Here is a 17,119-nt window from a genome sequence, read left to right on the forward strand (position 1 = left end):
GGCCAAAACCTCCATTTGATCCCAACCCTTGTGCATACTCAGAGTCTTCATCTTTGTATATACAGCTGCCTAATGGACATCTCTACATTGATGTCTGATGGGACTCTCCAACTCAACATCTACCTATAAACTCCAGGATGCTGTTCTTTTTTTGTTACTCAATTGTAGTAGCTCATTTCTGTCTCAAGGACTTTGCTCTTGCTATTCCTTCTGCTTGTAGCACAATTTCTTCAGATTTTTTTCATAGATGCCTCTCCTCATAATTTCTGTCTCAGCTCAAAGCTTGAATCATCCAGAGAAGCTTATGAAATCACTCAATATATTCTATTGCACTGCTCTATTTTATTGACACCATAAAACTTATCAGTACTTGACGTTATCCTATTTATTTGTGGGGTTTCTTTTTTTTGATATTTGTTATGGTCTCTGCCTATTAAGATGTAAGATACTTTAGGATAGGTGTTATATTTTTCTAGCACCTTTATGTACCCAAAATCTATAACATGGTCTGGCACATAATAGGTCCATATAATTATTTTTTCAACTGACTTACTCCTTTTTTAGAGAAGACAAACACTTCAATGTTCACATAAGTATCTGGGCAAATGAAATACTGTTAAAAAGCAAATCATTTGACAAATGTGGTCAACTTTTTGATAATATTACTCTGAGATAATTCTAAGGTAGACTGATTTGGGTGTCACTTAGTTAAATGTTTGATAGGTTTATAAAGTATATATATACTTTTGGCAAAGGTTCATAAAGAGAACTATCTTAATGTACACATTTTTTATAACTCAGTCTTTGTTTGCATCAAGATCATAGTGACACTTCACACTTTATTTTAGAGCTATATCACTAGAGTTATGATCACCATGCCTAAAACAATGAAAAAAATATTTTTTCTCTCAGTTTATTTACCCTCTACTCTAAGTAAAACACCTATCAGAAATGCATGTATATATATTTGCGATATTAGGGATTGATTAAAAATGCAAGTTTATTTTATAAGCAGGTTAAATAATTCTACCAATTTCTTAAATTATCCTAAGACTGTAATCAAGAATCATACACAAATATTTATAATGTAAAATTTTTGATGTCACCAGCTTATAACAGTCTCTATCTAAAATATTTTACACATATAAAGCTCCTACCTCCTATATCCTCTATCTTCACATACTAAAATGACAGTAATAAAAATTCATCCTCCATCTTTACACTCCAGCTAATAAACCTGCTGCATAAATAAACTTAACATGTCATATTCTGTATTTCTCTTCCCTGAACCCACAACCTTGGAGTTAGATATTTCTCGTATATACTCACTTGTCATTCTTTATGTGCCTTTATGAAAGCATTTATAAAATTTATTGAAATCATCTCTTTTTACTTCAATTGTATTCTCATCTAATACCATGTCCTAGACCTAATAGGTACTCAACTAACCTTACTATATTGAAATAAATTTTGAATTTTTGTGATGTGGTAAGATTAGATCACTGCTGCTCAAGACATATTACCTTACCCTTATAATCAAAGAACCATGTGGAGAATCAATTTCATGACATTTTTGTTGGCCACATTCTCATATCAAATGAGCTAACTTTCGTCTGTTATAATAGTATCTGTTCTTATAGCATAGCATATATATACAATCATAGGTTAATCATCATGGTGGTACAGCAGGAGGGCTATTCAAAGTCATGTCTCCACTATTCTTTTATTTGTTTTTTCATCCCTTACCATTCCACCACCATCATAACAACTATATTCCTTACTTTGTGCTTTCCTGACCTCGCTTTCAGCAATCACAGCAGTTAGCATGATAGATGGAGTATTATGGCTATTTGTAACTTCCATGGAACCATTTTAGAGATGATATAACAGAATATGAAGTTTATATTATTTAGGCTATCAAGTTGTGACCTCAGAGGTAATATTCTGCCTTAGAGTGAATAGGTTACTCTAGCCTGTCTTCTTCAAGGGCTCTGGTTTTTAAATTGTGTTCTTTAGAGGAACTTCATGGAATTTGACAAAGTTTAATTTGAATTCCTTTTTAACATGTATTTATTGAAAACCCTTCATAAACATTCTCATACTCAAATGTTTACACATTGGTTTATTTTTATGCAGATTTTAGGACATGAAAGCTTTCCTTGATACCTCTGCGTATACTTTAAGTTTTTGTCTATAGGAACTTGATATTATGCATGTGTTTTTATTATTCAAAACTTTGCATGTCCACTCATGCAAAATTGTACAAGTACATTTCTGCAGCACATACGCTGTGCTCAATAAAAATACCCATTGTCCTCAAGTGCTAAAACTAATTGAAATATTTTATTATTAATTGTCAATTGTCATCACTCAATTGACTTTAATCCACGATATGAGTGTGTGTGCTAAATAGATGCATGCGAGAAGAACGTGAAAAATAAGGGTTTTGTTGCTAAGTTTAAAAAGCCCTATTTGAGTCAAACTACCATGATAAATATCTAGCAAAGGTATCTCATAAAGTGTTTAGCCTACAATTGGTGCTTGTTAAATAGTTTTCTACCATGTTGAGGAGTTATATTTACATTTGGGTGTTTTACGGAGAAGAAGTAACAAACAGAGCATAGTGCTTTATTCTGTATTTACATCTGCCTAGGTTACATTTGACATATTCCAAATCTGTCTTTGAATAAACTTATATCATCAATTCTGTGACTATTCTTAATAATGAGTTTGTAAACATCTTTGGATCATGTATTGATGTCTAAAGACACATATAGCAATAAAAGGAAACTTAATCTCCATAGCAGTACATGTGTTTACTTTGACATATCAGACAAATATGTATTTTGCATACTTTGATTCAGATACTGCTAGTGAAGCTTATTATACTGTGCTTTGTATGATAACAGTATAAAAACAGATATAGTGGTATTGTTGTTTACAGCTACTGCAGCCTTTAGCAGTAAATTTTCATAATTATTAAAAGTTATTGTGTAAATGTATAATATAGGAAGTGTATAAAATATTGTGTTATGTCAAAAATGTAAAAAAAGTAAATGTATAACATGTACACACAATATTATCATTGTACGTCTTAAAAATACATTTGATATTTCCAGTATTTTTGCTTATAACTAGGTAAAAATAGCATTACAAAAGCAATGACTTTTATTTAGGTTTTGAAAATTGGTACAAATAAGCTTTTCTTCTGATTAATGATTTTCACTCTGTCTATTTAAAGATAAATTTGGAAATGCAAATGACTTTCTTCCCATTTTCTTGGTCAGCAGAACAGAGAGTTTCCCTGGGCAGCTATGGCTCAATCCCAAATCTACCAGTTAGTTCTCTTAGCCATTCTTATCAGGATATTGTCTATCCATTAACATGGTTATATATTATCATATGACATTGACGTAAATCTGGAAATGGGAAGGAGAGCAGTGATCCTCTTCTTTACAAGAAAATGTAAAGATAACTCTAATGGTTAGCAGCATAATACCTCTGAGTGTTCAATAATAATTATGTACTATTTATTGGTACTTTATGTGATATTCTTTGGATCCTTTATGAATTAGAAAAATAATAAACACACTTTTTAAATTAAAAGGAATAAAAACCTCAATTTGCCAGATAAATGAATTGAAATAGTTACTGAACTGTTTACAACTAACCATAATGGTTATTTTTACCTTGAAGCATCATTTGCATACAATTAATAAATAATGTTTAAAGAAAGTTTGCAAGCCTTGAATTTGGCAAGATGTGGCTTCACAGACCTCTTTCCTTCTTTCTTTTTTTATGTTTTAAGAAAGCTAATCCCTGGTCATTCAATTAATCAGACTAAATAGTGCACATATGCTGGTATCCATCTGCTGAAAGCTGTCATCAAGCAACATTGCCTTATTACTGTATTTCAGAATTATTTGGCATGCCTGCAACATAGCCCACCGTCTGTTTCAGGCTATAAAATAGATGCTTAAATTTTTTCCCTTCCTCTTTATGATAACAATTTATATTACTAATCTACCAGACACTTTTAATTTAAATATTCAACTTATTTGACCATACAGTGTTTGCTGGATTAAAACTTTCTCAGAGGACAAAGGATCTTCTACACGGGTTTTCCACTTTTGTGACAATAGTATAATAAAAAATTATGTGCTTTCCTTAACTTTTAGCCTCTCTGATTTGGGTTAGGAGTAGTGAATGGTGAAGAAGTAACTAGAAAGGGTAGGTTTAACAAAGTTTGATTGCAGATTCCTTTGGTGCCATCTCTGGGCTAAGAGTCTGTCTCCAGTAAAAGGAGAATCTATTTCCTGCCTTTAGGTAGAAAAGTGGAAGCTTTTTCTGCATTTACTGCCTCTTAATTTCCTTCAACTCAAAATAATTTTTATGACAAAAAGGCATATTTGGGGGTGATATATTCTGGTTTCCTTTAAAGCCATTCCACTTGAGAAAACATCTTATTCATTGTTAACATTTAATGTTACTTACATATAATGCTCGACCTCTACAAGTTACTTCCACTTACCAACAAAGATTTTACTTACTGCTCCCTGTCTTGAAAACATCAAAAAAGACACATAGTATGGTTGATGAGTAAAATAGTTCTACTAGTGATGTACCTGGGCCAAGGAAAATGTAAGCAATGTTTTGGTTTTTGGCAATAAAACAAAACGTATTAAGGAACTGGTATATCAAAACATAACAGAAAAAATATAAGTCCATTGTTTGGGACACGTATTTTTTGTGACTAAAAACAAAAATAAAGCAAATTTACTCACCTCTTATTTTACTTTCATTTTTTCTATCAAGGAGGATCAACTTCAATATGGTGAAGATGGAATAGACATTGATTGGAACATTAGAACAGAGGATGAGTTATATAAGAAACTCTAAGTGAGAAATTGTGTTCCAAATGAATTCAAGTATCCTTTATTACACATATTATATGCTATAATATTTATATCCCAGAATACAGAGAGAAATATTGCTGACAATGTTTGAAGAGTCAATGGAGGAGAGTGAGTCTATGAAAAATGAGATCAAAAACAGAAGTTGAATTTTTAATAAAAAAATGAGATAGTTTCTGCAATTATAAACTGCTGAGAATGTAATAGCAAGGCTCTCATTTACTTCTAACCAAAAAACACTAATCATATATAGGAAATTTATACACATTATCAGAGACAGGCAGAAATACGTTACAGCTTTTTGCAGGTAACAGATTCAGATAAGTTAAGTACTTTGCCATACATCATAGAGCTTATAAATGACAGACAGGATTCAATCACATATCTGTCTGATTCCAGAGCTTTCACACTTAACTATTGCTATATACAGTTTGTGATAAATATCCAGCCAAATTTCTAGACTAGACTATTAAACATATAATTATGTATGAGAATAGTAGTCATTAGAACCACTAATAATAACATGGGCTATCGCACTGACAGATGAAGAAGTATTTAAATTTCTCCAAACAGTAATGATTAATATATTGATTTAAGCCTTGATAAAGGAAGTGATTGGTGAGACAACTGGCTACTTTATTCTCTTTTATTTTATTGATGATTCAAATCCAGTTATATAGTATGCTAATCAAATTTGAAGATGGTACAAAGCTAGGCCAGTTATATTAAAAGAATCTCAATGTTTGAAACAGACATCTTAAATACTGAAGGAATTCAGAACATGCCACCTCAAAATATGCTGCTCTGGCGTATTGACTATTTTGAGTTAAAGGCACTTGACAAGCAGCCAATATAAAAGAACAAACCAAACACTCTGACCTTGCTTCTTTTACTTAAAGAAAGACAGGAGATGACATTCCCTTAAAAAGCATGTCCTCCCTATATCAAACACAAAGTGACATTATTATAATCAAGGACGAGAAGTCGAGACAGAAAATTCGTCACAAACAGACCTTGTTAAAATAATTCTTTTCATACTTTAGCCTCCACTAGTTTAGTCATTTTTACACAATTGCTTCTCTTTGTTCAACCTAACATAAAAGCAAGTAGATTTCACCATTTCTTTGGGTCTTCATTCCTTATGAAAGCTCTCATATCAGGTAGAATTTGTATTAAATAAACTTGTGTGCTTTTCTCCTGTTGATTAATCTTAACATAAGTTCTCAAGCTCAGCCAAAAAGATTCTAAGAGGGTAAAGGTAAAAATTGGCCTCCCCTACAATACCATTAAGTTCAACTTGATGGATCTCCTCTTCGTTGTTATTCAACCAGTCTGTGCTTGAGTGCTTTTAATGACAGGAAACTCACCATTTTCTGATGTTTCCTGTTTTAATCACCGTTGTTATACGCTTTCAGTAAAGAAAGCCTTCTCTAGTTCCCTATAATTATTTAACTACCCCTTATTCAATATAGTGGAACCAGAGGGAACCTGTATGTATTTTAGGAACACAGAAGAAGGATCTGAAAAGTGCTTGAATGGTTGAAAGTATCAGCTAAAGCAAGGAAGCATTTTGACCTGGTTTGTAATCAACTGTTTGAATTTTCTTTCACCAATGGTATGGACAACTAAAATATCCTGCAGAAAATAATGACAAGTGTACAAAATAATTAGCTTAACATTATAAGAGAACAATCTTGCATTATCTGATTGGAAATATTCACAACTTTCTTAGTAGTACCAAAGAAATAACTATTAGTTTTTTATTCAGTTAATAATGACTATTAATGTTAGATATAATCAGTACCAAATAAAACTTACAAATGGTGAAATTAATTCTAGTTATAATTTAGATTCAGCTTTATTGAGGAATAATTTACATACAATAAAATTCACTGATTTTAAATGTACAATTCTCTGTGTAACCACTGTAACCATCACCTCAATCAAAATATAGAAAGTTTCCATCACCCCTACAAGTCCTCTCCTGACTAGTTCCCCAGCTAGAACTCCTATAAAACAGTTGGATGTGACCAAAAAAAAAGAGCAACTAAAACTTTTGTAAATAAATAAATATATATACATGTGTATATGTAAAAATAAATATATTTCTATAAATATCTATAAATTAATATATATATAAAACATCAAAATATAATGAATGCATGAAATAACAGATTAGACAAAGCAGAATAAAATAATATTGGACTGAAACCTAGATTTGAAGATATTTAATAAGAAGTAGAACAAAGAAATACATAGGTGGAAAATATGAGAGGTTATGATATTGTATGGAGTAAGACACAGAAATCAGAGTAATGACACTTTTAATCTGATCCTAATATCATGATGAAAGTGAAAATGTCCTTGAAGTTAAAGAGGTGAACAGTGTAGGGGAGCAGAATTTGTACCTCAAAATGTATCTCTGGCTTGAAGATTATTTTGGGCTGATTATTTTTAAGAACAAAAGAGTCAGGAAGAAACTTTGACCATCCCCCTAACTGCCTAAAAGAATTTCAGACAGAAGGCCTATTCCAGGAAGGAGCTATCACCATACATAAATAGTATAACATGAAATAGGTGTGATAGACAGAGAGGAACCTAGCAAGGCACATTTGACCAAAGTCCTCTCCATGTCCTGTTGTCTCTGCATAGCATGGCAAACATTTGTTTACCAAACATTTGCTTTTCCATCTCCATGTAAATTGCCTTCTTCCCCTTTGAAGTCCCAAACCACTACCCATGACATACTCTTTTGTCTTTAGCTGAAGATGATAATTAAAGTGGTGACTTTGCCAATTTTGGTGAGTTACTCGGTTTTCCTGGGTTTCTCCCTTGTATACATATTTATTAAACTTTGTTTGATTTTCTCCTGTTTTTCTCTCTCATGTCAATTTAATTCTTAGACCACCCAGAAGAACCTAGAAGGATAGAGGAAAATCTCTTTCTCCCCAAACCCAGCGAATCTGGTAGAGGATTTGTTTTAAATATTGTATTATCTGAGGAAATTGTCTTCAATTATAGTGTTGGTTCTATGGGAGAAACATATTCCAAGTTACAAATAGCTGACATTTATTATTTCCTTTTTTTTTTTTTATAATTTTTATTTATTTACTTATTTTTTTCCCCAAAGCCCCAGTAGATAGTTGTATGTCATAGCTGCACATTCTTCTAGTTGCTGTATGTGGGACGCGGCCTCAGCATGGCCGGAGAAGTGGTGCATCGGTGCATGCCCAGGATCCGAACCCGGGCCGCCAGCAGTGGAGCGCGCGCACTTCACCGCTAAGCCATGGCGCCGGCCCTATTATTTCCTTTTATATTCTTTTTGTTTCCTACTCACTCTTTAACACACAGTATTGTAACAATTACAATTTTTAAATGGATTATCAAGGGGCCAGCCTGGTGGCAGAGCAGTTAAGTGTGCGAGCTCCATTTCAGTGGCCCAGGGTTTGCAGGTTCGAATCCCAGGTGCGCACTGATGCATCGTTTGTCAAGCCATGCTGTGGCGGCGTCCCATATAATGTAGAGGAAGATGGGCATGGATGTTAGCCCAGGACCAATCTTCCTCAGCAAAAAGAGGAGGATTGGCATTGGGTGTTAGCTCAGGGCTGATCTTCCTCACCAAAAAAAAAAAGGAATATCAAATGTAAAAACCTTATGTGATGCCATGTATGTTTCCTTACGTTAACTGTTACTTTGTGTTGTTCTAAAACAAAAACAAAAATCCTATGATTTACCTATTTCTTCCATCAGTGTTTAAATATCAGGTTAAAGAATTAAAAGAAGAGATTAACTTTTTTAAAACTCTGTGAAATGGAAAAATCCATCTTCTATTTTTTAATGTTTTTTAAATCTTTGAATAAGTATCAAGAGAAAGATAGAAGTTATTGTAAATTATTTAAATTTGATGAGGAAATATTGCTTATTTCAAGGTTTTTGAATAGAAATTTTTCCATTTTAGTATTCTATCTTGAATAAAGGCTTCTTTTTAGTGTATGAGAATTGTTCTTCTAGTCTGATCAATTTAATTTGCCTTCAATTGGATTCAATTATGATTGTATCTAACTTATCCTTCTAAGTTTTAAAAATATGCTTTTGAAATTCTTTAGTTTATTGTATCTCCGATTCATATTTGAGACTCCAGAATGCATAAAGAACTTTGAATAGAAGTAATTTTAAAATTTAGAGTTCATAAAATATATTAAAACCCTGATTAACAAGAATGCCTGATAAATAGGTAGTAGTATTGTTTAAATGCTCTACTTATGTGACAATTGAGCAAAAAGCCCATTGTTTAACTTTTGTTCTTTAAAATTTTTCTAAAATGTCTGTGTCTACTTTGTTTGTACCTTCTATATTAAAATGAACTTAGTGGAATACCTCTTTGAAAACCCTACAGTGCTTCAGGGTCATCTGTCAGTATAGCAATTCATAGTGTATGTGAGTTTAGACATTACTACCAATAACATACTCTTTTGTCTTTAGCTGAAGGTGACACTTAAAGTGGTGACTTTGGCCACTTTGGTGAGCTATTCAGTTTTCCTGGGCTTCTCCCATGTATACATGTTTATTAAACTTTGTTTGATTTTCTCCTGTTTTTCTGTCTCGTGTCAATGTAATTCTAGACCACCCAGAAGAACCTAGAAGGGTAGAGGATAATCTCTTTCTCCCCCAAACCAGCAAATCTGGCGAAGGATTTGCAGGAGGACTAAGCTATCTGTATACTAAATCTGGAATAACTCTTGAAAGTTGCCTATGGATTGTGTCTTTCTTGAATAAAATGTTATTTTTGCTAAATAGGTTGAAATGCCACAAACACTGATTATTTGAGAGTTCTAGTGAATTGGATTTACATTTTACAGCTAAACATATTCAAGTTGTCTGCAATGTAGTCCTAATTACAGTATCAAAATCCTAACCCATCAATTGTTCTTTTGTGTTACATAGAATAATGCACTACCTCTGGTGGATCATATGCAAAAGTGGCATTCAATAATTCTTCCCATTTCTCCAAGCGCCTGCCACTTCTCTTATGAAAACGTAGTTTATTTCCTTTCCACGTGTATCTGGGATGCTTGTGTGACTTACTGTGAACAATAAGATATGATAGAATTGATTTTTTGCTATGTCTGGGCCTAGGCCTTAAGACCCAATATACCTTTGCATTTTCTCTCTTGGAAAACAGTCACCGTGTAAAGAAGTCTGGATAACTTACTGGAGGAAACACATGAGGAGAGAGAGGCCTATCCAGCCTTCAGCTGTTCCTGCCATCCCAGGTAAGTTACGAAAACTTTGAGTCAAGGCATATTAAATGTTTCAGCCTCAGCCAATCTCCTAGATCAATGCAACTTCAAGAGTGACACCAGCAACCACGTCATTGAAGAAGTATACAACAAAGCCAACACAACTCACAGAATCATTAGAAATAATATTCATTGTATTTTTAAAATTATTTTTTGAGGTCATATTGGCTTATAACATTGTGTAAATTTCAGGTGTATATTATTATATATGAGTTTCTGTATAGACTGCCTCACGTTCACCACTGGTAGTCTAGTTTTTATCTGTCACTATACGTATTTAAACCATCATGTGTTGAATGTTTTCTTATGCTGCAATAGATACCCGATACAGAAATTAGTATCTAAAGGTAGAATGCTGCTCTAACATAAAGCTAAAACACATGCACTGGCTTTGAGATTAAATGTAGGTTGGAGGCTAAAAAAGCGATGAGGAGATTGTTAGTAGAGACTAGAAGAACAGTGAGGAAATTGGTATTATTTAAAGCCGGAAAATAAGTAACTCATATTGGCAAAAAGTTGACTAACACTGTCACCTGAGGTAATAAGGAAGAAAGAAAATGTACCTAAATCAATTTGTGGATCTGGCTGAGGAGATTTCTGGCCAGAATGATGGAAGTGTCAAATAGCTTTCTTTGGTAGGGTATGATAATATATTGCAAGAGAAATTTAAGCTAAATACGGAAAATTTCTATTTTCAAGCAGAATTTAGACCCAGGACAGTCTCTCCAGCTGGCAAAATATTTTAAAATAAATGCCAAATGACACAGATCATAGTGAAGCCAGTAAAGCCTAACCTAAGGATCAAGATAAAATCAAGTTATAGCTGTAAAAATCTTTGTAAAGACCTCAGCAATGTCTAAGTTTGTTCCTTGAAGATTCCCTCCACTAGATAAAATGACTATTAAAAATTTGTTTAAATGTTGTCCCACAGCCGCCTGACACTCCCACGGTAGAGAGAGGTAAATCTAAGAAATAATGGTAAATGTGGCATGGGATGATTCCAAATAAGTTCCACAGAAAACCCACAAATGTTTTAAGATAATTATATTTGCAAATGCAACCTGGATTAAAAGTTATAGAGACAGTTGGAAAAGAAAAGAAGACCCAGGCTACCACTTTTCTATTGGCAATAAGAAGGCTGAGGGAATTATTCAATTGCAAACATAGGCTATATTTTATGGAAAAGTATGGAAGACTTAAAGGGTGAAACCAAGAGTCACTTAGAACAGTGGATTAGGGAACTATTCCCGAAAAAGCAAAATTGGACTTTATTAATAAAGGAACATCTTCTGTCACTGAAGAAGGGGAAACTTATTATATGTCCCTGGCGCAATTTCATAAATTTTAACAGACCAGTGTACCAGTGTGACTATTTTCCTCCCACGTTTTAAATGACAGCAAATATTATGATTATTTTAGCCCTGTATTACCATGGTATGTTGGGTGTCTGAGGACAGGTAACTTGTTTTAGTTCGCAGATTTCCAAAACAAGACTATCCATGCTTGAGGAGACTTACTTCTTAACCTAATGCTGATAATGAGATCCTTGATTTTGAGCTGATGCCATAGTGAGAAATTACTTTGGAGGGGGTGGGGGATGGGAATTAATATATTTGGCATCTGGGAGGTATGAGGATTATTGTGGCCAGAGGGTGTATTGTAATAGATTGTTTCCAAAAATGCCACCAACAATTCTTTCCATACTTTTACATCTCTGCCCCTTCTCCCTCAAGAGGTGGGCTCTCTTTGCTTTCCTTTTAAGTATGGGCTGCTCTTGTGACTTACTTTGACCAATAAAATATGATGAAAATTATGGTCTGAAATTTCCAAACTCAGACCCTATAAAAGGTCTTGTAGCTTCCACTCTCTGCTTATTGAGATCCAGCCACCAGGTAACAAAGCTCAAGTCAAACTACTGAATGATGAGAGAACATAAGGAAAAAGAGAAGGACAGCTGGCTGCTAGCCATTCCAGCTACTCTAGTTGAGGTGCCAGACAGGTGAGTGAAATTATCTTGGGCATCCCAAAACCCAGCTCAGCTCATAAATAAATGTAATCCAACTGAGAACATGTGGTACGTAGCTTCCCAGATGATTCCAGGCAACCCAGAAAATTGTGAGAAAAAATAAATTGTGTTTACTTTAAGCCACTAAGTTTTAGAATACATTGCTCTGCAGTAATATATAACTGAGACATTTTCTATTTAAGAATAATCTTGGACAAGATGGGGGGTGTGTTTCTAAGGAGAATTAGCATGATGGATTTATTTATGTGGGAAGTCTTAATTTTTCAAAATTTGTTTTCCCTTTATGTGTAAGAATATTATACACTGATCAAGGTATTATTGTTGGCAAATGAAGCTATTCTAACACTTCATAATCACTGGTGGAATGATTCTTTGAATGATTAAAAACAAAAGCATTCAAATGTCTTGATAATTATGGGCGTGTTCACTTGATGTGATAATTAATCCATCCATGTTTAATTCCAAATTACTTCAATATTGTTTTATGAATTATCATATTACTATTTAAAAACATGTTTGGGGATTTAAAAAGACTAAAAAAAAACAGATTGAGTTTCAGGCTTTCATCACAGAAAAACAAAAAAACATATTCATTTCACTGTGTAATTTCTAACAGTTTCAACTAGTAAAAGAGATATGTGCTAAGAATATAATATATAAAATGTCAATACACCATTAAATCTTGTAACCATGGAAGGATGAATTACACAAATTTCTGTCCATTTTATATTATAAATGCTAGCTTATGCTAAACTACTATATTTCATTTATTCAGCTAAGACTTAGTGCTATGTGCAAGCATAGGATTATGTTAGGTAAAGTGAGTGATCTCCAATAGAGAATTGATTCATGTATGCCCAGATAGATTTTCCAAAATCAGGCTAAAATATTGCTTTGGAGGGGATTAGAAAAGTTTTGTCTTTTAAATCTTTTCTTGAATGATGATGATGATGATGATGATGATGATGATGATTTGAGAAACAATGACCAGAAGTGAAAAAAAGGCAGGCATATTTTGATAGGGTTGGTCTTGGCAGATTAAGTGAAGTTTCATCATGGGAAGAACTTTACAAGATAAATGGACAGAGGGTGAAATTGGCAGAGGCGTCAGGGAAGAAGGAGCATAATGAAATAGGGACAAAATAATGCAGAAAATAAGCATCACCTTCTTAATAATTTTTACAAATGCTTACCCTCCATGTGATATGAATCTCTACCTACCTTGCAGCCTTGTTGCTTGAATAAAATAAAGCATGTCAAAATATACATGATTTTCAAAAATAAAGCATTACGTACTTGTGAAGTTACAGTTATTCTTGTTTTATTGACTGCATCAAATGGAGATTATTTATTTTATTTATTTATTTATTTATTTATTTATTTATTTATTTTTATTTTTTTATTTTTTTTTTTCCCCCAAAGCCCCAGTAGATAGTTGTATGTCATAGCTGCACATCCTTCTAGTTGCTGTATGTGGGACACGGCCTCAGCATGGCCGGGCAAGCGGTGCATCGGTGCGCGCACAGGATCGGAACCCAGGCCGACAGCAGCGGAGCCTGCGCACTTAACTGCTAAGCCACGGGGCTGGCCCAAATGGAGATTATTAATTCATTTTAAACAAATATTTATTGGGAATCCACATCCTGGGTCAGACACTGGAAATTCAATATGTAAAAGGGCACTGATACCATCAAAGATTCTCAGTCAAGTGGTAGAGACTGATGGAAACATGTAAGGTATTCTACAATCTAACCATGGCTATAACAGAAATGGGAATAAAGTACCATATTAGACAATGATTATTCCTGGAATATTCTGGAAATAATACTTATATCACTGCAACTTGCAGGATGACTAGTCATTCGCAAAACAGAGATGAGGAAGGGAAAACAAGGCCACAAAGGATGTGAAAAAAATAGTGAGGAATTCAGCGTGACTTGAACCAATTATTTGTGTGACCAAATAAAAGAATATGAGGCTAGAATTTAAAGGACATTGAACGCCTTTCTAAGAATTTTGGCATGGTAATAATTTTGGATTTATCTTTCGTTAAATAAGATAGGCATTTTTTACAAATCTAGTCAAGAGTTTTAGAGAAAATCAAGCAGACAAGTATTTATTCAGTGTCAATTTTATTATCCAGTTCTCTTCATGGAACTCTTTGGCTTAAGAGGTAATTCAATAGAAGTCCTTCCATATCTTACTTTATATTACTAGAAATTACTAGAGAAAAATTATTAATTTTATTTAATTAATTTATTTTTTTCATAAATATCCATTGATATCTCCTAATTCAAAGCATTTTTATTTGTTCTATAAGAGTTAAAAAGGTGAATCAATCCTGTAGGGAATTTACTACAGGAGCTTTCTATATTTCTAGAAGATATAGGGTGTGTGTATATAAATATAAAGTAGAAAAATAGGTGTGATTTAATTTAATTGGTACAGATAAAAACTATGTAAAACCAGTAGAGAAAATAGTTTCTTCTACAGAATTGTGGGGAGGCTCTTGAAAAATACATTATTTGGTCATGTAGATATTTCATCACATTTCAGATTTTGCTTATTTCACTCAACGTTGTTTTTGGATTTTAGGTGAAAGGATACATGTAGGTCTAAAGATTATCAAACTCTTCCTATAAAGAGGAATACCTCCAATACCTCCAATTGCAACCCAACACCAGAGTCATCTTTCCTATAAAGGGACAGATAATAGATATTTTAGGCTTTACAGACCAAACAGTCTCTATTGTAACTCCACAGGTTCATAGACAATACATAAATTTAAGAATTGTGACTGTGTTCCAATAAAACTTTATTTATGGGCACCACAACTTAAATTTCACCTAATTTTCACGTATCACAAAATATTGTTCTTCTGCTTTTTTGTCACTTAAAATTTTTAAAAACATTGTTTATTATGGGCTATGCAAATACAAACAGCTGGATGAATTTAGCTTATAGGCTATAGCTTGCTGACCTCTGGTCCAGTCCATTCCTTTTTACTGCCAAATGGTATTCCATCTTTAATATTTCTCCATGGTATATAGCTCAGAGAGGAATAACTGAATCATGTTAACCCATCTGCTACTATATTATCCAAGTAATCCAATTTACATTTTTACATAAGTATGTAAGAGTTCCCATTGTTCCACATTTATACCAAAACTCAGTATTCCCAAGTATTTATGTTTTTCCCAAGCTTATATATAAGAAAACATATAAATTCAGGTTTGCTTTATTATTTTATTTTATTTTACTTTTACAATCAAAACAATCACAAAATTAGAGAAAATTTGGACATGTAGTATGAATAACTTTTATTTTCCTAAACCACTTGTAAGATGCTACCTCATGTCTCATCATCTCTGAAAATGTGCACGTTTGAAACAAACAAGGATATTCTGTTATATAACCACAACAAAACCATGAAACAGAGCTAAGGATTCATACACATGCACACACACAAAAACACTTGCATATGTATTTATTTCTATTTCTATCTAGATATATTGAAACTCATGAGATCACTCCAATATCTGCAATTGCAACCCAACACCAGAGGGATCTTTGCAATTCTTTCCCTTTCCATTTCCGTAACTCCCTTCTCTCTCAGGGAGAAACCTCAAAATCCTTAATATATTACATATTTTATTGCGTTTTATCACTATATATTTAATCCATCTTTCTTCATCATCGCCACATTTACTCTTCTCCATTTACCCTCCTCACTTCACTCAGACTTAAAGACTCCACCTCCAGCCTTCCATTTCATCCCCATTTGCCATTGCATGGAAGTCTTCTTCACCTAATACCAGTTCTTATTCCCCAAGCCTGGTCACTTTGAATGTAAAAGTTTCTCACACTGATTTTGCTCTAATAACCCATAAAAGGGCATCCTCTCCATGTGGACATCTTCCATACATTCTTGGATGCTGAATTACTACACCAAGCCAGACCATCCACAATAATACCCTCCATAAACTACTTGGGATATGATATCTTACGCCAAATTCCTTTTCTGGGTGGACGCCTTCCTCATCCTGCTCAGGATCTGATACCCCATATCAGGCAGCCCCCATGCATGGGTGTGCTCTTAACTCTATTCAGGTTCTGTATCTCAATGGTGGGTTTACCCCCATCTTCACCACCACATGGCTGCTTTCCTTACGTTGATCAGAATTCTGATGCTCTACTCTGGGCTATCATGGTTTCCCACTCCACCCCACCCACTGCAACTACTACTTTGCTCTGCCCTATGTAATGCTTTTTTACATTAATTGTTCAGTAAAGGAAGGATAAGGGGAGAAGTATAGTAGTTCTAATTTCAATTTTAATTTGCCAGTTAACAAGGTTTCATATATTATTATATTATGCAGATTTCCTCTCATATGAATTGCCTATTTTTACATTTGACTATGTTTCTATTCACTGGTTTTCCCTATTCGTATTGATGTTTAGACATCTTCTACTTATCAATAATAGTAATCCAAAACCACAGAGAAAATCAATAAAATAAAGAGTTGGATATTTAAAAAGACCACCAAAATTGACAAATATATAGCTAGATTCACTAAGAAAAAGAGAAGCCTCAAATAACTAAAACTAAAAATCAAGAAAAGACATTAAATGTAATATTACAGAAACAGAACAAGTAAGAGAACATTATGAGCAACTGTATGAAAACAAATTTGATGACCTATATTAAACAAATAAATTCCTAGAGACACACAACCTACCAATATTTAATCAGGAAGAAATAGAAAATCTGAACAGACTTGAACTAGCAAGGAGATTGAGTCAGTAAACAGATAACTCTCTACAAAGAAAAGCCCAGAACTAGGTGACTTTACTGGTGAGTTACATAAAACAGTTAAAGA

Source organism: Ceratotherium simum, chromosome X, assembly GCF_057802395.1.
Source record: "Ceratotherium simum simum isolate JZ-2026a chromosome X, ASM5780239v1, whole genome shotgun sequence".
In the NCBI taxonomy this organism is placed as follows: Eukaryota; Metazoa; Chordata; class Mammalia; order Perissodactyla; family Rhinocerotidae; genus Ceratotherium; species Ceratotherium simum.